The sequence below is a fragment of the Zootoca vivipara genome, chromosome Z1 (assembly GCF_965207765.1).
Source record: "Zootoca vivipara chromosome Z1, rZooViv2.hap1.1, whole genome shotgun sequence".
Classification (NCBI taxonomy): Eukaryota; Metazoa; Chordata; class Lepidosauria; order Squamata; family Lacertidae; genus Zootoca; species Zootoca vivipara.
Window position 1 is genome coordinate 46,107,866 of NC_142583.1, and position 23,714 is coordinate 46,131,579.

Below are 23,714 nucleotides of genomic sequence, written 5' to 3' on the forward strand. Positions count from 1 at the left end.
TTCTATTCCCCTTGTCCCTTGTTTAGTCAGTCCCAACAGGCAGAATCCTGAACACATTCAGTTTGCATTATCATTTGCTTTAGGGCATTTTTCTCCATTAGCAGGTTTTAAGGAGAGGACGTGGTTATACCCAACCCGAATTATCTTAAAATCTTGGGTTTTCTTTCCATTGATTTTTATGGACACCTCTCACGTCTGTCCCTGGGCACATTTAAGAGTAGCTTCCTGGCATTAAACAGGATGTTATCTATTCAGACCATGGAATAGACGTATAAAATGTGGAAAGACCTATAGTCTCTCCCTCCCTTTCCAGCCTTCCCTTTCCCCCTTCCAACAGGTTGTCTATCCTTTTCCCCTTCTCAGTCTCACAACTTTCTGTGCCATTGACTTCTGAAAGGGGTTTCAGAGACAGATTTTTTAGGCATCTTTAAGCCTCAGGGTTAGGGACCCAGGTGGTGCTGTGGGTTAAACCACAGAGTCTAGGGCTTGCTGATCAGAAGATTGGCGGTTCGAATCCCTGCAACGGGGTGAGCTCCCGTTGCTCGGTCCCAGCTCCTGCCCACCTAGCAGTTCGAAAGCACATCAAAGTGCAAGTAGATAAATAGGGACCGCTCCGGTGGGAAGGTAAACAGCGTTTCCATGCGGTGCTCTGGTTCGCCAGAAGCAGCTTTGTCATGCTGGCCACATGACCCGGAAGCTGTCTGCGGACAAACACTGGCTCCCTCGGCCTATAGAGCGAGATGAGCGCCACAACCCCAGAGTCAGACACGACTGGACCTGATGGTCAGGGGCCCTTTATCTTTACCTTTAAGCCTCAGGGTTACCTTGAGTTTGCTGGTGCCTCTCGTGTAAATGATCTAGCAAAGCCCTTTGTGGATGGCCAAGCTGCAACTTGGTCATCTACAAGGTATTGCAAGTGCAAGGCTTCCTCATTCATTCTGTGGAGAGAGCAACGATGTGGTCATATGCCTCACAAGAAAGTGTTAAAAAGTGTAAAGTCTGTGTTCCTATTTCCATGGTCTAATCTAATGCTTGTTAAAGAACTCCTCAACACCATGACAGCCATCACCGAAAGAAATATTTTGTTAACAATTCAGATATTTGCATTTTATCACTGAAGCCATCTTTTTGTTGGGTCAGGGGGGAAACCAAGCAGACCTCTCTGCTGAGACTGGCTGTACAAATCAGAGATTTATTAGTTTTATGTGCATTTAATGAAAAATATCTACTTCTGTAAGATGTAAATACATATCACAATAGGAGATTATACTCACAAATATTCTCAGGATATTTTTAAAATAAGTTTCTACAGAACACCAAGCTGTGCAGTTTATTGGTGTTATCTTAGTTGTATTGCTTCCTTTGCCACATCGTAAGTTAGCCGTCACTAATTGCTACATTGGACATTAACCAGACACACCCCCACCCACCTCCTGGGAATAGGTTTAACAAGAGCCACAACTTTCGGTTACTGGGTTTTCCAGTGGCTTAAAAAAACCCATGTTCATTCCAAGTGAAGAATCTAAGTAGATCTATTGACGTGTTATTAAGAAAGCCAGCACACATCAAACCCGAGCATACTAATATGCAACTGCTAACATATGCTTTATTTCCGATGTGTGGTACTTTAATTAAAGTCTTACCTTACCTTGGTTCAAAAAAGGGACACATTTAAAAATCAGATTATCATGGTAATAAACAGCTCATTTCTGAGACTTGTTGTGCTTTCCCCTAAGTGCTTAGGAAAGAACACACCCAACAGTGATGTGGGGCCTATGCAGAATGTAGCATTAGAAATGCACTATATGTTGGTAGAAATATCTAAGATCAGGGTTGTTGGCATACGTCTTTCTCAGGAGACAATGGAGGAGTGGGCCTTTGGGGTGAAGTCAAACTGCTGGAAGGTTGCAGTGCCTGATGTGGCTGTAGAGACATGTTTTGTTACAGCTGGGGCAGATGAAGGTGTCTGGTTGAGTTGCTGCAGATGCACTATGACACTGTGGGAGGACATGTGGATCCATTGTTAAAACCGTGTTTATCTTACTCGCATAGCTGCCAAGTTATCCCTTTTTTAAAGGGATTTTCCCTTATGCTGAATAGGCTTCCTCGTGAGAAAAGGGAAAACTTGGCAGCTATGCTTACTCGGCTACGGGTGATCGCCGAAGAAGAAGAAGAAGAAGCACTATGACAGGCATGGCCAAACTTGGCCCTCCAGCTGTTTTGGGACTACAACTCCCATCATCCCTAGCTAACAGGACCAGTGGCCTGGGATGATGGGAATTGTAGTCCCAAAACAGCTGGAGGGCCAAGTGTGGCCATGCCTGCACCATGATGTTTCTTCTTTCTGCGCTCCTCCCAACTGTTCTTGTGAAGGCCTCCATATGGTACATATTGGAGATTAACTCAGGGACTGCAATCATAGTCGGTGTGTTGCTTTCTTTTCCTCTCTTTCTTTCTTTGATTTTTTTTAATCCCAAGGTCTTGTGCAAGACCTCTTTGTGACTCTTAGTTGGGTAAATATCACTTGTGCAAGACCTCAATAATGAAATGAAATGGAAAAGAAATGGAAATGAATATCCCCCCCCCTTTCTGCAAAAGGCACAAGTCTCCTTTTTGCCCATTATGAAGCATAACCATTCCCAATCCCTCGCCTATGGTCTTCTGAGGAACAAAGGAGAGGCTGAAGGGTTTGGGGAAAACACTATTGGATGCTGGGCCATTACGGCAAATGGGGCCCTGCTCCCATCAACTTCAGTCTGCCTCCAGCCAGCTACCACCTGCCTCCCTTCTTACTTATAATCGGTCCAGGTGGCGGCACTGCTTATTAACTTCCTTCCCCTTAGTCACAGCATTGCCCTTATAGGACTCGGCAGGGAGGTGGATAGAGATGATATTAATTTATTCTATCTGTCATTGGCTTTAGCTCCACCTGCTGTTGGCATCCCTGTCTGCCACCAGTCCCAACAGGCACCAGCTGCCACTGGGGGACACCACTGCAAATCACTGTTCTCATCAATGTTCCTTCTGGATTCTGACTTAGCAAGGACATATGTGAAGAATTAAAATGGGAAAACACAGCTGAATATGTCTATATATCTTTGTGCATTAAGTTAACAGCATCCCAGGAACCTCTAATTTATACTGAACTTCATTATATAATTCCTTTGTATAATATGTATAATATTCAGCGGGTCAAAAGGGTGAGATAATGCCTTTCTCTCGGTGAAAACAAAACAAAACTCCTCTCAGATTTGAAACTCCATATGCATTCAAATTGCACAGAATTAAGGGAAGATAGCCCACGTTGAATTCACATTTCAAGGAGACTTCCAATAGTGACAAAGTCCAGGTGGGCTTGGAAGAGTATGTGTGTTTGTCAAGATTGGAGACAGTGCTCTTCCGAATGACAGATGATTAGTTGATAAATGAGAAAGCATCAGAGGCTGGGCTATTAATGTGAGTGATGTGGGAACTACCGGTAGGAAGTTAAATAAATACAAAAGTCTTCAGTGTGCTGTGGAACAAGAAACGTGGGTACTGTGGTCAAAGGTTGTTGGAGATTTTACACGTTTCATTGAAACTGTGGCAATGGAAAATATAGTTTTCTGTAAATGTGATTGTGTGTTGTGCAAGAATCAGTGAATAGATGCACCAAACAACTCTTCTTTATGTTCCCATATTTGGTTCAGCTTTTTACAAGGAGGGGGAAAAAATTCAAACCACTCTGAATTAAATTTAGCTACTATAGAAATCTGAACACATACCGGTAGTGCAGAATTCTACCTCTCCAAAGGAAATTTAGCCTGTTCCCCTAGAATGTGTTCGTATTTCCTTTTGATTAGTTCACTGAAAGGAATTTATTGCAAAATATGGCCACTTTTATGAAATGACTTTCTTTATTATTAACAGACCTTTCAGAAAGAGGTGTTGGGGTAATATGTCTTTTTGCCAAACGAGAGCGCTCTTTCCGAAACAGAATTTCCGCAGTGGACATCACAATGAATGTACAAAAACGCAAATGTATTAAGTTTACAAAATAGGGAAATGTTCTTCGGAGGGTGGGGTGGGATGGGCAAGCCTTCCATCTTCAAATCATAGATACAAATGTTTGTTCTACGAAACCTTGAGGAATGGCTATTGAAGAGAATTAAAGCAATGTCTGCAAGGGGAGTTGAAGCAAGTCCTCTCCCATTAACACAGATAATTGCAGAAAGAGACTGACTCGGGATTCAGTGAGTCCCAGGCTGGCTCAGCCCTGCCCTTGGAACACCCTGGACTCAGCTAGATTGGTAAAGAAAAGGCGTTTTATATTTGTTGTGCGATATAACACTGTGACATCAGATGGCGCTGTGGAGTCCCGTCTTTCCCTACCAGATTTCCCCTCTTTTGGGGCTTTCTGCAGGTTGGGGTCTCACCAGCAGGCCCGCACATTCAGCAGGTGGAGGCAGGTTAGTGGGGCATGAGGCTGGCTTAGCTGGGAAGCTAGGCAGAGCAACACCTCCACCTAATCCAATTCACCCCTCCTGCCCAATGCAAGGAAGCTTTGGGTTGCTCCAGCTGTGTCTAAAGGTGCAACAAGTATTTTTGTTGCTTGTGTTGCAACAGTCTAAATAAGCTACCACTCCAGCATATATTAACCCCATTGAAATGAATGGAAGTGAGTTTTTAAAAGCACAGTAATCACTAACTTTTCTGTACAACTCTCTTGGATGAGGATTTCAGAAAAAAACAGAAACATAATGCGAGAGTATTTAAACCTTTAGCTTGGGACCATTGCTCAATGTGTTTGCTCAATATATTGCTTATATTTCCTCAAGCAGTGTGATAATCTCATCTTGAGCATTGCTCTTTTCTTTTTGCAGTGAAATGTGAAGCTTGCTGACAGGGCCCCTGATTTGCATATACTGGCTCCATTATTTTACTCCATTTAGCATTTCCTGAAACATTAAGATGGTTTGGAGTAGGCAGAAAGGACTAATCAATATTTGTAACTGTCTACAAATTATTCCCCTGTGTGGCTTTTCATCACGCAGAAACTTTAATCTCCTGTACCTTTAAAAGATTATCATCTGTCAAAAACAATAACTAGCCCATTGTGAATGTCTCCTTTTGGACCAGTAGAAACTTTGCTGCAAGGGAAAGAGACCCTAACTATTTAATGACTGTAATAAAGTACAATTATATTGCAGCGGTGTCTGCAACCTCCACTGCAAACAAGCTTCCCACTTACCATAGTGGACCTTTCTCTTCATAGAGCTACTCAGTTTTTGCCAGTTACAATTGCCGCAGTGGAATTATTTTACTGTCCTGTTGATAAATGAGCTTTATGAGCCATTTGCTGAGCTGAGTCCTGTGTCTCGTCAGGAGCACAGTCTGTATATACGCAACTTGTCAGCATCAGCTCTCACTTTTCATTCACTTCCACATTTTTATTCATTGACAGCTTCCATCGTGACATTTAATGACCGCCATTAGATAGAGAAAAAATTGACGAGTGAAATCTTTTTCTTAGTTGCAGTAATTCTAGCCCCTTTCCAAGCAGGATATTTTTTTTAAAAAAGAAAAAGACTCAACTTCTGGAGGAGTAGGTGCACATTTTCAAGGTACAAGGTGGGTGAGCTCATATTAAGGTTGATCGAAGCCTTGCCCGGACCAATGATGCTATTATTGATTATGCATTCAGTAGCCTACTGTAAAATGGCTCACATTTATTCAGATTTAGCTGCAGCAGTTCGGAGAGCTCCAGTGAGGGTGGCTAGAGCAGAGTTTCGCAAACATGGGTGTCAAGCTGTTTTTGCACTACAGCTCCCATAATCCCTGAACTCTGGTCTTGCTAGCTAGGATGATGGGAACTGTAGTCCAAAAATAGCTGGAGACCAAAGTTTGGGAAACACTGAGCTTGAGCACCATTGTTTGTTTGCCCATTTTCTGTTACTATGGCCCAATGGTATACTAAGCCCAACAAATAGCCAACCAAGCTTTCCTCAGAATAGACCCATTGCCATGTTCATGCATGTGAGTATGTCTACTTTAAGCAGGACTTGACTACAACTCATGGACAAGTTGCTTGAAGGGTTCTAGCCCCCCAGTGCTTCCTCTACCCTTGGCTAATAAAAGCAAGCCAAAGGGGATTGGCCAAGTGGAACAGGGATGCTGTTGGTGCTTTGTTGCAGGAGGGAATGTTATATCAGCCTTGAAGGAGGCAGTGGTTTGTCTCCTCCTTAAGGTTGAAGTATCAGACATACTTGACAACTTTCACCTGGTTGCTAATATCTCCTTGGGCAACTGATCAGTGGAGGAGGGCAAAATGGTGAACAGGTTGGAGACCAAGTCATACAAGCAAAGGTTAAAGGAGTTGGATATGCTTAGCCTAGAGAAGATAAAGAGGCAACATCACAGTCATCTTCAAAAAGTTAAAGGGATGCCACATATTTGATAGAGCAAACTTCCGTTGTTCAGAACAGGCTGCCTCAGAAGGTGGTGGACCTTCTTTATATTTTTTTAAGCCGATCAGGGATGCTGTATTAATGGATATCCTGACCTGAGCAAAGGAATTGTGCTAGATGATATTTGAGGACTCCTCCAACTCTGTAATTCACTCTGCAAGTCCCAAATACCGGTATAAGAAGAAGTATATTGGACTTTGCAAGGTATGCCAGATAGCAACATTCCACATCTTTGTCATAAAATTTCAGTATTATTATTATTTATTAAATTTATTAATTGCTTCCCATGAAACATCTCAAAATAATTTACAATAAAAGAGTTACATACAAAAAACAGTTAAAAACAACGGCATATAAAAACATTTTTTGCAAAGAACCATAAATATAAAAACAGTTTAAAACAATAAATGCATAAAATCATTTCAGATCCAAGACATATACCAATATTTTAGCAGGCTTGAAAAAAGAGGATTTCTAATCAACATCAGGACAAAGCAGGTTTGCAAGTGGGTCATATTGCAACAGCTGACTATGTCATTCACATGTCTTTGTGGCTTGTTAAAAGAGGGTGTAGCTTATAGCTATTACGTTTTCTGCTTATATAAAGAGAGAGGTGTAATTTCCACAACTAGCATAGAATCCAGTTCCTGGAGGAACAGAAACTCCCTCCTTGCACAATTTCTCTGAGAATACAAGTGCCTGTGTATGCAAGTTCCAGGAGTGAAGGCGCCTGTGAATTCCAGTGTGAGCAAAAGGGGGAAATTATTCAAAATGTATAACTTTATCTGTATAAAGTGGCATTCTAACACACACACACACACACACACACACACACACACACACACACACTGTTCAGTATATTTGGTTTAATTCACAATGAAATGGAAAATGTCTGTTTGTATTGATGTGATACACTTAAGCACAAACCACTTAAAGCAATAAGTGTCCTTAAACACTGCCTTTGGGTTGGGGTTTTTTTTCTGGATAATTTTTTTTGGGGGGGGGATCTTTTAAACTTTTTTGGGGGTTTCTTTATAACTTTAATAAAGCATTAAAAAATAAAGAAAGCAACCCACTGTGCACTTGTCTGGGGCAAATTGCAAAATGCCCAGTTAATTGGCCCTAGACGCGACATTCCCTCTGTTGATTTTGCCCAAAATATTCAGTCACAGGTGTAGCTGGATGTGCCCCATGTTCATGCTAGGTCCATAATATTTCCCCCCTATCTTTTCATTATTAACAATTTCAAAGATTTCAAGCTGCCCTGAGCCCCTAGGGCGTACAAGTGCAAACAAAATATATATCAAGTTGAAACATAAAGGTAAAAAAAAGAAAACCCTGTTCTGGAAGTAATCATATCTACATGACTTTGGGCTTCTGTGGAACCAATATGATAAAACATTCCTTAAAAGAGTTAAAATAGTTTTCAAGACAATAAAATGGAGGCTTGAATGCCAGAAACCGAATTCTGCCCAGAATCTTTTCAAAGCACTTAAGAAGCCTGAAGGTTGGGCTGGGTACACAGTGATCTCCACCTGCTTCCAAATGTTTGTTCTTAATAAAAACCATATGTTTTTATTGAAAGAATGGAACCTTTCTATCTCCAGCACACATCCATACACAGAGATACGCTTTATGGTTTTTTAAAATCTTTCTATGATTGTGTGCTGATCTTATTTAACAGATTCCAACTGCTTCTTATTTTTTTTTCACCCCCAGAAATGTTTAGGACATGTATTATTATTTTTTTACCCAGTGGCAGCTGATGCCCTGTAGGGCAGGTGGATTGGCACCACTTAGTATGCATTTCAAACAACACCCTTCGCTTGTCACGCAATACTCCCATAACTCCAGCACTGTTTCCGGCAGTTCTGAATTCACATGGTAATAGTGGGGTTGGCACTCCTCAAAGATCACTGCCACTTAAATCTGCTGTTACAAGACGACTACGGGTGGGAGAAAGGTGGGTCGTTCTTTTAACAACAAAGTGCTAAGAGAAAGCATGGAACTGTAGGAGACTTCAGAAAGGGAATGATGTCAGACTTTCTCGTCGTTCCTAGCAGTTAGTGAAAGTCCATGAACAAGGCAAATTATATCTTTCTGCAAGCAGACTGCAAGTGGTGTCAAGGTGCATCAGCGACAGATGCACCTCAAATACATGGCGTGCATTTATTATATGTTATACAATGAGCTCAAGGGTATCAACTTCATATTTAAGTGCAAAGGCAATAAGAAGTTACCCTTTTCGATGAGATTCAGCATCCCATTTCCCGCAGAGGTCATAGAATCATAGAGTTGGAAGAGACCACAAGGGCCATCCAATCCAACCCCCTGCCAAGCAGGAAATACCATCAAAGCATTCTTGACATATGGCTGTCAAGCCTCTGCTTAAAGACCTCCAAAGAAGGAGACTCCACCACACATCTTGGCAGCAAATTCCACTGTCGCAACAGCTCTTACTGTCAGGAAGTTCTTCCTAATGTTTAGGTGGAAGCTTCTTTCTTGTGGTCAATTCCAAACACTTTATTTCAGCTTTAAGCTCATAGACATAACCAGAACAAGAACAAGGGCACGCACGATTTAGTTTACAAGTTAAAAGATATACAAAATTAGATAAAATAAAAATAAGAGAATTACATATAACAATCCATTGCGTCTCTTGTATGACAGCACAGAAGTTAGAATTTTTGCCATTTGTAAAGTTACAAACGGATTTGTGTCTTGCAGAAAAAAAAGCAAGATGCAAATCTGCCAGGTACCCAGGAAATTTTTGAATTAATGGGAGCAATAAGTTCTTCCAGACAGCACAATATAAAGGACATGTAAATACTATGTGCTGTAGGGTTTCAATCGAACAATTATCGCAGGAACATAAAACCGAGATTTGGCCCTTAGAAAATCTATGAAATAGGACGTTTGAGGGGAAAACATTAAAGCGCTCTTTACGCAGGGGTCAGTGGATGTTGTGGCAACATTTTCACACTGCTGTTGTTTTTAAAATCCTTATTTCAGTCATTTGAGTGCTAAGGGTGGATTACAGTAAGAAATAAGACAAAACAAAACTAGCTCACCAGTCAACAAAGACAGAAAAACAGCACAAGTAAAAAAAACAAGCTTCCTACCTCCTTGCCATTGGCCGCCCTCTATTATCAGAATGTGTGCACCAGCTAGTCCCATCTTCTATTATGACTTGCTGCACATAAACACATAACCCGTCCACAAAGCTATATAGTGTACGCTTGGGCTTGCTAGTGAGCCCATTTTAAAATATGCATGCTTATTTTTTTAAAAAAAACTGTCAAACAATGACCCATTTTAAATTTGGATGTTTTGCTAACAATTAACAAATGCAAGTGTGTAATTATTGGCTCTTTTATCTCAGAAAACTGGCAACTCTTACACAGTGAGATTGTTTTAATTGCTTTAACTACCTCCTGAATTAGAGTTGGTTCATTTTCAGTCAAAACATTTTCTCTGTTCATTTGAAAGTTGGGAGTTTGCAGGGGGGATAAGTTTAGGATTTCATTGTGACCATTTTATTCTGCACTGGGATTTGTTTACTCCAAAGGTTTTTAAATCCTCATAGTTTTTTGGACAATTCACAGAATTTACTAGTTGGTTTCTTCAAATCCGTTTATCCATTGGAATGATGTGAGAAGACTTATAATATATTCGATGCCTGACACACTTTTTAATGATGCACAAATAGGGAAAAAAGAGGTTCAGGCTAGCATACAAAGTACAACAAGTGTATTCCTCACAATGTACCTGCAGTGTACATTTGTTTTATTGTGTCTTTGTATGCTAACCTGAACCCCTGTTTTTTCTAGTTGTGTATGGTGGGTTCCTTATTTTTGTGCACACTTTTTAAAGAAACATGCCATCACATCTCAAATGATAACCATTGTAATCGCCGTTATTTTATCAGGCTTGGCTATGGTGACATATAAAACTTGGTGTGGCCACTACTTAAATTCTTAATATACTGGGAGCTGAATTTTTTTGGCTTCTACTTCCAGGACTCTTGGGATGTTTTTACTAAAGACTAAATGGAAGTGTACATGTTATACTATCTTCATTATGGAGTAGTTCTTTCATTGTTTTAAAAGTACCAGCATTTCCCAACTAAAAGCAACATAAAATATAATATTATTACGGGTCACCTACGTGCTACCGTATCAGAATCACTTTGGTCTATCACATGCTGAGAAGCCCATTCACGTGAGCTGATCTGAGAAGTGAAGAAGTTCACTGTTTCTCTACCATCCCAGACCTAATGCAGAACCCATTTTTGGATTATGCCTATCACATAGATACCACTAGAAACCCTTCCCTAAAGGTGGTTGCTCCACGCAGTGGTTATAACAGTGGTTCCCAACAGGTGGTCCGCGGACCCCCAGGGATCCGCGAGGTATGCCAGAGGGGTCCGCAAGATGCTATTAGAATAAAAAAAAAATTAAATATATTTCGTATGATAACAGATTTTTTGTTTTGGCCACTTCCTGCATGAGCAGAGTCTAGCGCGAAACTAGAATTAGATAGAGGCAGTAGTTTTGCTGTATGCCGTTAGGTGGTGCTTTACAAACACTGCTGTTTTGCAAAGAGGCAGCACGCGCATTCTACCAACGCTCACCTCCCCAAGATGCTTTGCGCGCGTTGGCTTCATTTGTGCGCTACTGCGCAGGTACCCTGTCTTCTCCATTCCCCTCCCTCCTCCCTGGCGCGCGCTGCCTCTTTAACTCATCTCATTAAGAACTGAAAATTAAAACTAACTGTATACTGATGGAGTACTCTGTTGTAACTGTAAAAAACATCTAAATATAAAATATAAAAAGACTCTTAATTTGGCTCTCACTTTTTAATTTTAGGATTAGGAATTAATGGGGGTCCTTGTCACAATAGCGGTTCGATGAGGGGTCCTCGAGAAAATTTTGTTGGGAACCCCTGGGTTATAATATGCACAAGCCTTTTTACCTTGTGGATTGCCACAATCACATGAACAATCTCCAATGCCAGCAACACACGCTCTAGTATTTCCTGGTGCTGAAGTGGACACACTCAGGAGAATCCACACAGCAAGAGGTTCTCATGTCTTAAAGCTGTAGAATATAGTAATTCTTGTGCATAATGATTCACCTGGAAATTTCACTGTGTTCAACCCTCAAGCAAATCTGGAGAGGGTAAACTGTACATTGAAACCAATTAATAATAATAAAAACCTAAGACTTTATATAACTTTATATTACTATTATTTTCAATAATATAACTCACCAGGTAGAGAATACTTTTGTTTTTATATATCTTTGTTATTTGTAAAGGGAATCCTTGTATAAGTCAATATTTATCATTCGTTGGAGCTGCACTGTACTTTTGTCCTTCCAGACCATGATGTTTTATGGTTTACCTTTTCAATTCTTTATTTTCCTTCATTTTGTTTTGCTTACATATATATGAGGGGTGGATCTAACAAGCCAGCTTGTGGGCCAAAATGACTTTGCCTGCAAGCAGGGGGTCATCAGATATGAGAATAGATGGACTACCTTTGGTAAAGAGCTCCAGAACCTGAGAGCAGGCCTCTGAGAAGAAATGTTGTACATTTGCAAAAGATACAGAACAGGCAAGGCCAGTGTTGTTGCTGTGTTTTTTCGATCAGTTGGCAAGCCTATTCTAAGTAAGCATGTTCAAAATCACAGCCGTACATCATAATCCTAAGTATATTTACTCAGAAGCAAGTTTTCAGTGGCCTTTACTTCCAACTGGGGGAGAAATTTGAATCAGTTTGCATTTAAAGGAAAACTGACCTAATTTGCACTTTCTAAAACAATACGTGGCCCACAGCCATCCTTCATAATTCATACTTCTTTGAATTTTGCAATTCAGTTCTCCTGCCAACTGATATGTGCAAAAAATAAATAAATCATGTACTAGGACCAGGTGTGGCTTAAAATGAAAATATTCATGAAAATAATACACAAATATGCATTAGGGCAGGCATCCCCAAACTTCGGCCCTCCAGATGTTTTGGACTACAGTTCCCATCTTCCCCGACCACTGGTCCTGTTAGCTAGGGATCATGGGAGTTGTAGGCCAAAACATCTGGAGGGCCGCAGTTTGGGGATGCCTGCATTAGGGGAAATGCTTTGCAAAAATGTGTATATTGGGAGCAATTTGCACTAAAATGCTGAAGAGGACTTTTAAAAAATCACAAACTGTTATGTAAGTGTGGAGAACTGAACTTCAGACTGGGAAGATGAGAAAGTAAAAGAAACTGAAATTGAAAGCCTTGGTTAATGGCGTCTTTTCAAAGTATTGTCTTCCAAAGTGGATGGAAAGGGAGAAACAAGCAACCGCTTGCATCCATGTTAAGGGAGCAGAATGCTGAGAGAACGTAAGATGGAATCTATGCCAAAGGATAAATGGACATAAATCTGACATCAGGAATCACAAGACAGAGAAACCAGTAGGAGAACACTTCAATCTCCCAGGACATTCTATACAAGATCTCAAAGTAGCTGTCTTAGTACAAAAGAATTTCAGAAATAGACTGGAAAGAGAAGTTGCTGAATTGCAACTTATTACCAAACTTAAAACCATGGAGAGACCTGGTCTGAATAGAGACATTGGATTCTTATCTCATTATACATGATAAAGCTATTTTTAGCCATCTCACCCCTTGCTTTTTCCTGCAAGACCAATTGCAGTAGGGTTTGGCCTATTTGTCCAGTATAGAGAGCTGAAGGGCACTGTTGGCATTTGATGGCATACACAATGTTAGAAGATGAGCAATTAAATAGTCCTGAGATGGTATGTTTGATGTTGTTGGGGCCAGTAATGGTGTTGTCCGGGTGTATGTGGCAGCAAAGTTGGCATCTGGGTTTATTGCAGGCTCTGGTACCAGTGTCCATGTTAAGTCTGCTGGTTGTATTATTGTGGGTGAGGAGTTGTTTAAGATTGGGTGGCTGTCTGTAAGCAATGAAAGGTCTTCCTCCCAGAGCTTGAGAAAGAGAACTGTCATTGTCTAGGAGAGGTTGTAGATCTCTGATGATGCGCTGTACTGTTTTAGCTTGAGAGCTGTATGTGATTACTAGTGGTGTTCTGTTATTTTGGGGGGGGTCTGTCTTGCAGCAAGTTCTCTCTGGGTATCAGTCTGGCTCTGTTGATCTGTTGTTTAACTTCATCAGGTGGATATTTTAGTTCCAAAAAGGTTTGCTGTAGATCTCTTACGTGATAGTCTCTTTCTGTAGAGTTGGAAGAGATGTGGCTGTAACGTAGGGCCTGGCATGGTGAAATCACAATAAAACCTCCCCTGCAGTAGTTTCAAGCACTACTACAGGTTCCACATAATATCTGTACTGCATTGTTTACTGTGACAGCACCTGCACTTTGGAACTCCCCGCCTATTGAAACAAAGCACGTGCTTTGCTAGACTCTTTTTGGGCACCTGCCAAAAGCATTCTTCTTTAGGCAAGCATACCTAGATGCTTAGGAAGTTGAAGTAATTTTAACTTTAATATGTTTTAAGGTAGGATTGTTAATTTTTCTTGATTTTTACTGCTGTGTGTTTTTTTCCTTTGGTAAACCACTTTGCAGGTTTTTTAAAATAAATAAACAATAAAGTATAAATAAAATAACACAAGCCAAAGCACAATCCATCCTGTAGATTTAAGTATCTGTCCGTAATCACCTACTTGTTATCAGAGGCCCAGAATCCACATTGCTTTGAAGAAAAATATGAAATAACGTAAAACCATATTTGCAGGGCCCCCCCCAAAAAAATCAATGTAGGGGGGTGGCAAGAAATTTTCTGCACAGGGTACCACTTGACCTTCCTACACCTCTGAATCTACCCACAACACAAATATGTGCTGCTTGAGGCATTTCAAGTCACAGTCCAGGGTTTCTATTCAGCCTGCAATCTAGGCAAATGCTTGGTATCCTTGAAGCAGTTCTCTTTCACAAAACCCAGGGAGCAGTGCAGTGACACTTTTGAAATGGTTCCTGAACATAACATATTTAGCTTGTGAAGCAATGGTGAGGAAGTGACTATGATAAGGGCTCATTCAGTAAGTCCCAAATTGATTGCTTCCTTTCTTGTGTAAACTTAGCAGGCAGCCCTTTGGGCTCGTTTCTGAAGGCCAGCTCAGCACAAGAGTCTTATCGAAAGGAAACGGAATGCAAAAGCCTAGACGGCTTTCGATAAGGCACGTCTTACAGCCACAAGTTTCTTCCCCCTCCCCCATTCTGTCTTTGTTCAGTAACAAGGAATGTTTATGCTACATACTGATGCAGAACAGGACATGCACGTTCAAACTCTTTATGAATAAAAAAAATTTGTTTTCGGGGGGGGGGGAGAGACTCAAAGACAAGAGTGCCATAATTTCATGTGATGCATTATCTGTGCCGTTATCCGGAAAACAGGGATCTGGCAATCATTATCTGGCCTTAGAAATATTTAGGATAAACTACTTAAACGTCTGGTTGTTTACTAAGTAGGCAATTTTCCAACAATATGCTATAAGCAATGAATTCACATGTAAACACCTTGAAGCTAGCGAAGACTCCAGGTGCTTCCTGAAAATGCAGAGGTACTTTCTTTCTAAGAACTTACATATTGTAGAAGAAGGATATTGACAAGCTGGAACATGTGTGGAGGAGGGTGACCAAGGTGATAAAGGGTCTGGAAACGAAGTCTTATTAGGACCACTGTTTTTAATTAGTATTAGTATTTTATTATTTATATGCTGCCCATCTGACTGGGTTGGCCCCAGCCACTCTGGGTAGCCCCCAACAAAATTAAAAACACAATAAAACATCAACTATTGTAAACTGAACGGCTGCCTTCAGATGTCTTCTAAAAGATGTGCCTTTTAGAAGCTGGACCACTGGTTTTCCATAGGACACTCAATATTCTATGGCTACCGAGCGTGTTTATTGGACTGTATGAGTGGGAAGGATTGCCACTTAGGCTGGTTGTTGTTGTTGTTGTACTTCTGCAAAACCTGGAGTCCATCTAGGCATACTGATACTTTAGGGATGCGGGTTGCAGTGTGGTCTAAACTACTGAGCCTCTTCGGCTTGCTGATCGGAAGGTCGGCAGTTTGAATCCATGCGACAGGGTGAGCTCCTGGTGCTCTGTCCAAGCTCCTGCCAACCTACCGGTAGCAGTTCAAAAGCACACCAGTGCAAGTAGATAAATAGGTACCGCTGTGGCAGGAAAGTAAATGGTGTTTCCGTGCGCTCTCATTTCCGTCACAATGTTCCGTTGTGCCATAAGGGGTTTAGTCATGCTGGCCACATGATCCGGAAAGCTGTCTGTGGACAAACGCTGGTTCCCTCGGCTTGAAAGTGAGATGAGCGCCGCAACCCTATAGTCACCTTTGACTGGACTAAACTGTCCAGGGGTCCTTTACTTACCTACCTACCTACCTACCTTACTGACACGATACAGTGGTACCTCGGTTTAAGTACACAATTGGTTCCGGAAGTCTGTACTTAACCTGAAGCGTACTTAACCTGAAGCGAACTTTCCCATTGAAAGTAATGGAAAGTGGATTAATCCATTCCAGACGGGTCCGTGGAGTACTCAACCTGAAGCATACTTAACCCAAAGTATGAGTGTAATTGATTCTGGAAGTCCGTACTTAACCTAAAGCGTACTTGTTGTTGTTTAGTCGTTTAGTCGTGTCCGACTCTTCGTGACCCCATGGACCATAGCACGCCAGGCACTCCTGTCTCGCACTGCCTCCCGCAGTTTGGTCAAACTCATGTTCGTAGCTTCGAGAACACTGTCCAACCATCTTGTCCTCTGTCGTCCCCTTCTCCTAGTGCCCTCAATCTTTCCCAACATCAGGGTCTTTTCCAAGGATTCTTCTCTTCTCATGAGGTGGCCAAAGTATTGGAGCCTCAGCTTCACGATCTGTCCTTCCAGGGAGCACTCAGGGCTGATTTCCTTAAGAATGGATAGGTTTGATCTTCTTGCAGTCCATGGGACTCTCAAGAGTCTCCTCCAGCACCATAAGCGTACTTAACCTGAAGCAAACTTTCCCATTGAAAGTAATGGAAAGTGGATTAATCCGTTCCAGACGGGTCTGCGGAGTATTTAAACTGAAAGTACTCAAACCGAAGCGTACTTAAACCAAGGTATGATTTACTTTCCTCTTATTTCTTACTGGCCCCATTATGGGTTCATTTCTGTCAGCAACACTCAGCACCCAAGTTTGCTATTAGAAGGAGTGATTTAGACAGGGGTAGGCAACCGCATCCCTCTGCATATGCCAAAGTGGGGCAGTGACATCCTTAAGGCCAGCATTATAGGTAAAACAATAAACTTGCTGAAACAATGAAGTAATGAGTAACTGATTGTTTTGAGCAAGAAATTGCTTGGTGCTCTGTCTGCCCAGTTTATAAATCATTGACAAGCCCTGTTATGCAAGCGACCACTGGTGCTTAATGTAGCCTGAATGTCAGCTTGTTAGACACAATCTGTTGATCTTTCCTCTGGGCCATGTGTGTGGAGGGGGGTGGGGAGGAGTCAATGGGATGTTGTAGAGCTAATAAGCATTTAATCACTTTAGGCAATCCAAGTCAGCTAAAGAGATAGTCCTGAAAGGTGCCGAAATGTACGGTAAGCACCTTCTTCCTAGTGGGTCTGAATATCTCCAGAATAATTACATAAGATGGCTTTTTAAAGGCTGCAGTCTCATATACACTTACTTTGGTGGAAAACCCATTCCATTCAGTGGGAAACTTACTTTTGACTAAATATGTATAGAGGTACGGTAATATGAACTGGGGCAAGTGAATTTAGAAAATAGCAGGCATTGGATTTTTAATGACTCAACCAATTCATATAAAAGAGCAGGTTTTTCCATCCTTACATTTAATACCAGTCTAACAAAAGGCTGGAGGAGACTCTTGAGAGTCCCATGGACTGCAAGAAGATCAAACCTATCCATTCTTAAGGAAATCAGCCCCGAGTGCTCACTGGAAGGACAGATCCTGAAGCTGAGGCTCCAATACTTTGGCCACATCATGAGAAGAGAAGACTCCCTGGAAAAGACCCTGATGATGGGAAAGATGGAGGGCACAAGGAGAAGGGGATGACAGAGGATGAGATGGTTGGACAGTGTTCTTGAAGCTACCAACATGAGTCTGACCAAACTGCAGGAGGCAGTGAAAGACAGGAGTGCCTGGCGTGCTCTGGTCCATGGGGTCACGGAGAGTTGGACATGACTAAACGACTAAACAACAACAACAAACAAAAGGCAAGCTATTACTTTGTAACTGCCAAAGTTAGTCTCTCTGAACAACAGGGACATCTTCTGTATCCTAGAAAAGTCACCACCAGATCACATATATCAAAATGATTTTTTTACCCCCACTTCTCATACATGTGTTGATCATCCCCAACAGTTTTGTTAGGAATGCACTAACTCACTTTTTAAAAATCAAGAGGCTCACTCCAAGAAGGAAGACAATTGAAATGATTATCTCTTTCTGATTTGGCTGATGGCCTGATAAGAGTTCAGCTTTATAAGCAACATCTGTCTTTGGAAAGCTGCTTTCAAAAAAGAAAAACAGCAGTCTAACTTAGGTTAGGAAAGGGGTTGGAGGCAATATCAAATCTATGTTTTGTAGTACAAACACAGAGAGTTACATTCCTATATATACTTAACATGGAAATGGTCCTGAGCAGAGTAGCTCTTACTTCCAAGTAAACATACAGTGGTACCTCAGGTTAAGAATTCGTTCTGGAGGTCCGTTCTTAACCTGAAACTGTTCTTAACCTGAGGTACCACTTCAGTTCATGGGGCCTCTCGCTGCTGCCATGCCGCCGCCACACGTTTTCTGTTCTCATCCTGAAGCAAAGTTCTTCACCTGAGGTACTATTTCTGGGTTAGCGGAGTCTGTAACCTGAAGCGTCTGTAACCCGAGGTACCACTGTACTGCACAAGTGATGGTGGTAAACTACTTCTAAGTCAATAGTGCTAAGTCCATTGACCATGCAGGGAATTATTATCATCATGCATACTGATAGCAAACTCATTGCCTGAGTGCCTATCATTACATAGCCAAAATGGCACTTTCCACACACAAGAAGAAGGTAGCATCAACAGGCATGAGGAAGCTTGAAGGTTTTCAGAAGCATAAGAAAGGGAAAGAGGGGCATGTTCATTTCAGTGAATCGTCTTCCCAGGTATGGTAGACCACCTGGGCTGTGAGTCCTGGAAGGCCTGATTCCTGCCTTGCAGACCTTTTTATATCCTATGTCCTTTTACAATATGGTGGGGGTTTTTTTGGGGGGGGGGTATTGGGTTGTTTTTATTTTGATTATATTTTTTGTGGTTTTGTATATTGCCATTGTTCTGTGAAGCACCCTGAGCATAGCTGTCAAGTTCTCCCCTCTTTTAAGGGAAATTCCCTTATGCTGAATAGGCTTCCTCGTGAGAAAAGATATAGTCATCTAATAATAATAATAATAATAATAATAATAATAATAATAATAATGCAGTATATAAAGTCTAATAATAATAATAATAATAATAATAATAATAATAATAATAAATACCTGGTCTGGAAGTGGCCCCAGCTACAAAAACTGTGGCTGTTGAAGATGCTTGGCTGACTCTTAATGCAGACCCAGGTCATAGAGCCCAAGCTAGGAACCACAATTGGCAGGAATGGCAGCAAAAGCAGCAGATATGTTCTGCGCATATGATACTATTTCATTCTCTTGTTAATGTTGCTGTTTTAAATGTGCATTTTTATATTTGACTTCATTTAGTAATGTTTTATTTTGTAATTTTTAAGATAATATTTTAATTTCCTGTTGATTATGTTGCCTTGACACTATACTTTATATCTGACTTTCTCTGGTAATGTTCTATTTAATGTGCTGCAAACTACTTTGAGACTTTTTCTTAAAAATATAAAGTGGTATAGATATGAACTGATTAATAATAATTGATAATAGTTGCTATATTCATTGGACGGGTGAAGTGTGAAGCAATTTAACTTAGATCTAGGTTTGTTGGCAACCAAAAGAACACCCAAATTTGTTTTTAAATTGTTTTTGTGAGTTGCATTAAATGTTTTGTGCACACTGCCTTGTGAGCTAAAGTCGCAAAGCAGTATATACAGGTATGTTTCATAAGCGGGACTTGACAGGCTTAGAAACAAAAACTTTGCTTAAAACAAACTGTTTACTGGGTTGAAGTTCACTCCCACTGCTTTCTTCCCAAATACCATTTTATGTGTTGACGCAAAAGTATGATTTGAATGCTTTTCAGATGGAAAGGTACAAGACAGACATTCTATGTAGTTAGGAAGCAGCTAATTTTCTCTCTGTACTCTCATTTTCCCTTACATTACCCAAAGGTTGCAGTTTTTTCATATACAAAATAAAACACTCAGCTTCTGGGCATTAACAGAGAGAACATGAAAAGGTCACCATGGTGAGCTCATAAGTTCTGCATTCATAACTTGCCTTTCAAAGCAAATAGCCACCACTGCAAGGGCTATTGAAGTAGATCAGTCAGAGCGGCAGGAAATTGTTCACAGCATGATGCACATTTACTCCTTTTTATTATCACTGTTTTCATTCATAAAGGATCACTTTAATAACCAACAAAGGAAGAAGCTGCCAGGACAACTGAAGTATGCTGCCTCATGCTGTGGCTAAAAGCATTGGTACTTTGTTACTATGAGTAACCACTGCTAAAAATGCTATTGGGGGACACCATTATTCCCTGGTATTAGGACAACATTACCTCCATTTTGCAAAACATGCATAGCTATTTGTGGGAAATGAGGGGTCCTCTGTGCTACTCCTCATTGGCAATCCTTTAGCTACATGATGGATCACTTTCCTTTGCATCTGGGTCTATTTTTCACATGCAGCTATGAACGGCAAACAGTGGAGGGGTGCATTTGTAATTGAGCAAACCACCCTCCTCCAAAATCATCAGAAAACCAGCTAGCAAGTCATAAATCAATTCTGGCAAGTGGGATATGAAAATTTGGCCATGGTGTTTAGCCAAGACCACAATTTAACCGGCATAACTTTGTTTAATAACAAAAGAATGTTGTTCAGGGTGCAAAATCTATGTAAATATTGTCTACATGTACATGCAGTACACACAGAAGAATGTACTTAAACTGTATTTTTGTTATTACCATTTTTAAAAAAGAATACACACATGAAGTAAATTCTAGTTTTACACACACACACACACACACACACACACACACACACACACACACCAATATACAGCTAGCCCTTTTTGGACTTTCCAATGTTGTACAGAAATGCAGTATAGAACAGCCATTCCAATGTCATCCTGCCCACTCCGATTCCCTCCTTGCCTTATCTGTTTCACATTATTTATGTGAGCCAAGAGGCTAACTAGGACAAAGGAACTTTATCATAAGTGATAACAGACCTAATAACAATGAGTAATAATAATTGAAATAGTAAGAATTATTGACTAATATTAAAAACTAATAAAACAAAGGACAATTGATCCTACAACATTCTGCAAACAGTATCCTTCAGAAGCACAAAGTTGCAAACATTTAAATCAGGGCTTTTTTTCACCCAGAACTCACCAGAACTCAGTTCCGGCACCTCTCAGGTGGGTGCCATTGCCATTCCAAGAGAACAAGGGAGGTGTTCATGGTGAGTTCTGGCACCCCAAAACATCCCCCCCCCCGTCCAAAAAAAATCCAACAACAATGGAAGAAAAGTCCTGTTTGACCAGTATTTGACGAGAACCTATGATCTATCAAGTATCCTAAAAAGTAAATCTCTCCTTTAGAAAGGATTCAATAAGTTCTCTGGTAAAACTAGCCAGGTTGAACAAGTCTCATAGAACTGGAAACTACAAGAATTTTGTCCACAACCTCAGACCACATTAACTAAAACTCATGTAGGCAATTGCAACTTTACTGAAACACCAATAAAAGGCAATTCTGCAGTGGAAACAGAAAAGTTACAGCTTTGCATACTGTCATTTCCTAAGGAAATGAGGACTTTAAAATAAATAAATAAAAAACCCTGATGATTCCTGAGACATTAGTTTATAATTCTGCCAACTACATTTTACAAATAGCTCAATCTTTCAAATCCCTCTTTGACAATGATAAATTAACAGTGCTTATAGCTCCAGACAATGTATAATTACCAATTATTTGCAGAATAAAGAGTGAGCAATAGAAACATATAGTCGTGCTGCAACACGTACTACATGCTCAGGAAGAATGTGCCACTGTTTTAGGCAGCCGCCTCTTTTGTCGTTTGAAAATTATGGAAAACTATTTCTTCAGCAGATTTTAATTGCCATTACAATGAAACTGCATTTCAGATGCTATCATTGCAGCTTAATTTAATGGTTAGCCAATGTTCCTTTGTGCAGTTTTTCCATATATTAGATATTTTATTTTTAATATTTTTAAATATTGCTTTTATTATTGTCAAAGTACAAATCAGTCAAAATAGACAACAAAGAGACACATAAATATAAATAATATTTATATTCAATGACCTAGAAGTACGAAAGTTAAGAATAAAGTAGGCCTCCCTTTCATGTAAAGACAAGACACATTAGGAAGGGAAGAACAATGAAGTGAAAGGAAAGCAGCATTAGTTGAAAGTTTCTAAAGAACAGCAGCAGAGATTATTCTATGTGGAATTAAAGGGGTAATTCTATTAGTGCTGACATCAACTAGCCAAGTGGGGGAAGGGGGAGATGTTCTTCAGCAACCCAGCTGAGTAGCATGTTTATTGAGGTTGCATATGCTCTAATTGGCTGTGTAGTTCTGAGGGAGTTTTGCTCTGTATGTTTAATTGAATATCTACCTGCTATGTACAGGGCAGGAGGTAAAAAAGAGAGAAACCTCTCTGTTCCTTTTTCTGCTTTTATTCAGTTTCCTCAGTAAAGTGTAATCAGTATTTCTTTTCTCTCTGGCCTCCATCTGTGTTATTTAAGTGACTTAAAACAGAGAAAAGCCAGTGAAAATAGTCGTGTCTTGAAATACTTGACAGTGCAGTAACAGAGAAAGAGAGTTGGCTGTCCGGTGGAAGGGCATTCCAATTGAATGAAACTTAAGGGGAAAGGGAGCTAGGCATGGAATACAGTAGTTAAACCAAAAAGAAACTTGTTACAGGTAGGTAGCCGTGTTGGTCTGAGTCGAAGCAAAATAAAAAAATTCCTTCAGTAGCACCTTAAAGACCAACTAAGTTTATATTTTGGTATGAGCTTTCGTGTGCATGCGTGTGTATCTGAAGAAGTGTGCATGCACACGAAAGCTCATACCAAAATATAAACTTAGTTGGTCTTTAAGGTGCTACTGAAGGAATTTTTTAAAAAGAAACTTGATAGCCATAGAACAGGGATGTCCCTTTAGCTGTTATTGGACTACAACTCCCATCATCCCTGACATGCTGGGTGGGGCTGGTGGAGCCCATCATCCAGAGGGCCACAGCTTACCCATCCATCCCATAGAGGAACAGGTCCAAGGAAGACTATATGCAGAAAGAAGATAAGTTTATCTATAAAGGAGTTAGACCTTGGAGGCATTTGAAAGTAAATCCATGAAGTGGACAAGGAAGGTAAGAAGAGAAACCAGTTAGGGGGATAGGATGTGAGTGTTGGCTTAAAGGAACCAGGGCAGAAACCAATGGCCAGGAACTCCAATATGAAAACACAACAGCAAACTGAGGCCTCAGTGCAAGGATGGTTAGCGTTGATCCAAATGTTTCAAACCCCTCATATTTGGGGGAAATTGCTTCTATATGGTGGTGACATTCCACATGATAGAAGCAGCATTTAAAAACACTTCTCCAACTTGTTTAACCAAAATGGATGGCTATTCAAAACCTCTCCATTGTATATCATTTTACATGCAGTGAATTTTGAAGTGAGGGGAAGCAAGCAATTCCTTATATAGTTTCACAGAATAGTAGAGCTGGAAGTGGGAAGGGACCCCAAAAGTCATATAGCGCAACCCCTGCAATGCAGATTTCTGGAGTGCTATGAATACAAGAAAGAACCATGTCTTTAAATTAGTTTCTAGGCACCACTGAGAAGTAATGTTAGTGCATGATTTGGTATGCTTCATGCACAGTTTAATTCCCTTAATTTAGGCCACATTCGTACATACTCCTGCAGCACAAGAGCTGCTTCTTTGCGGCGCAGCCCCTCCTGTTCTCATGTTAATAGTTGGAAACAATCACATCAGTCCTTCTCATCCAACAATAGTCTTCCCTGA

At 40.6% G+C, this 23,714-nt stretch overlaps 1 long non-coding RNA gene across 1 annotated transcript in view; it reads left to right on the plus strand.

Moving 5' to 3' along the window:
* Positions 1–23,714, plus strand: part of LOC148687363 (uncharacterized) — a 105,886-nt gene that overhangs the window by 56,280 nt on the left and 25,892 nt on the right. The window lies entirely within an intron of this gene.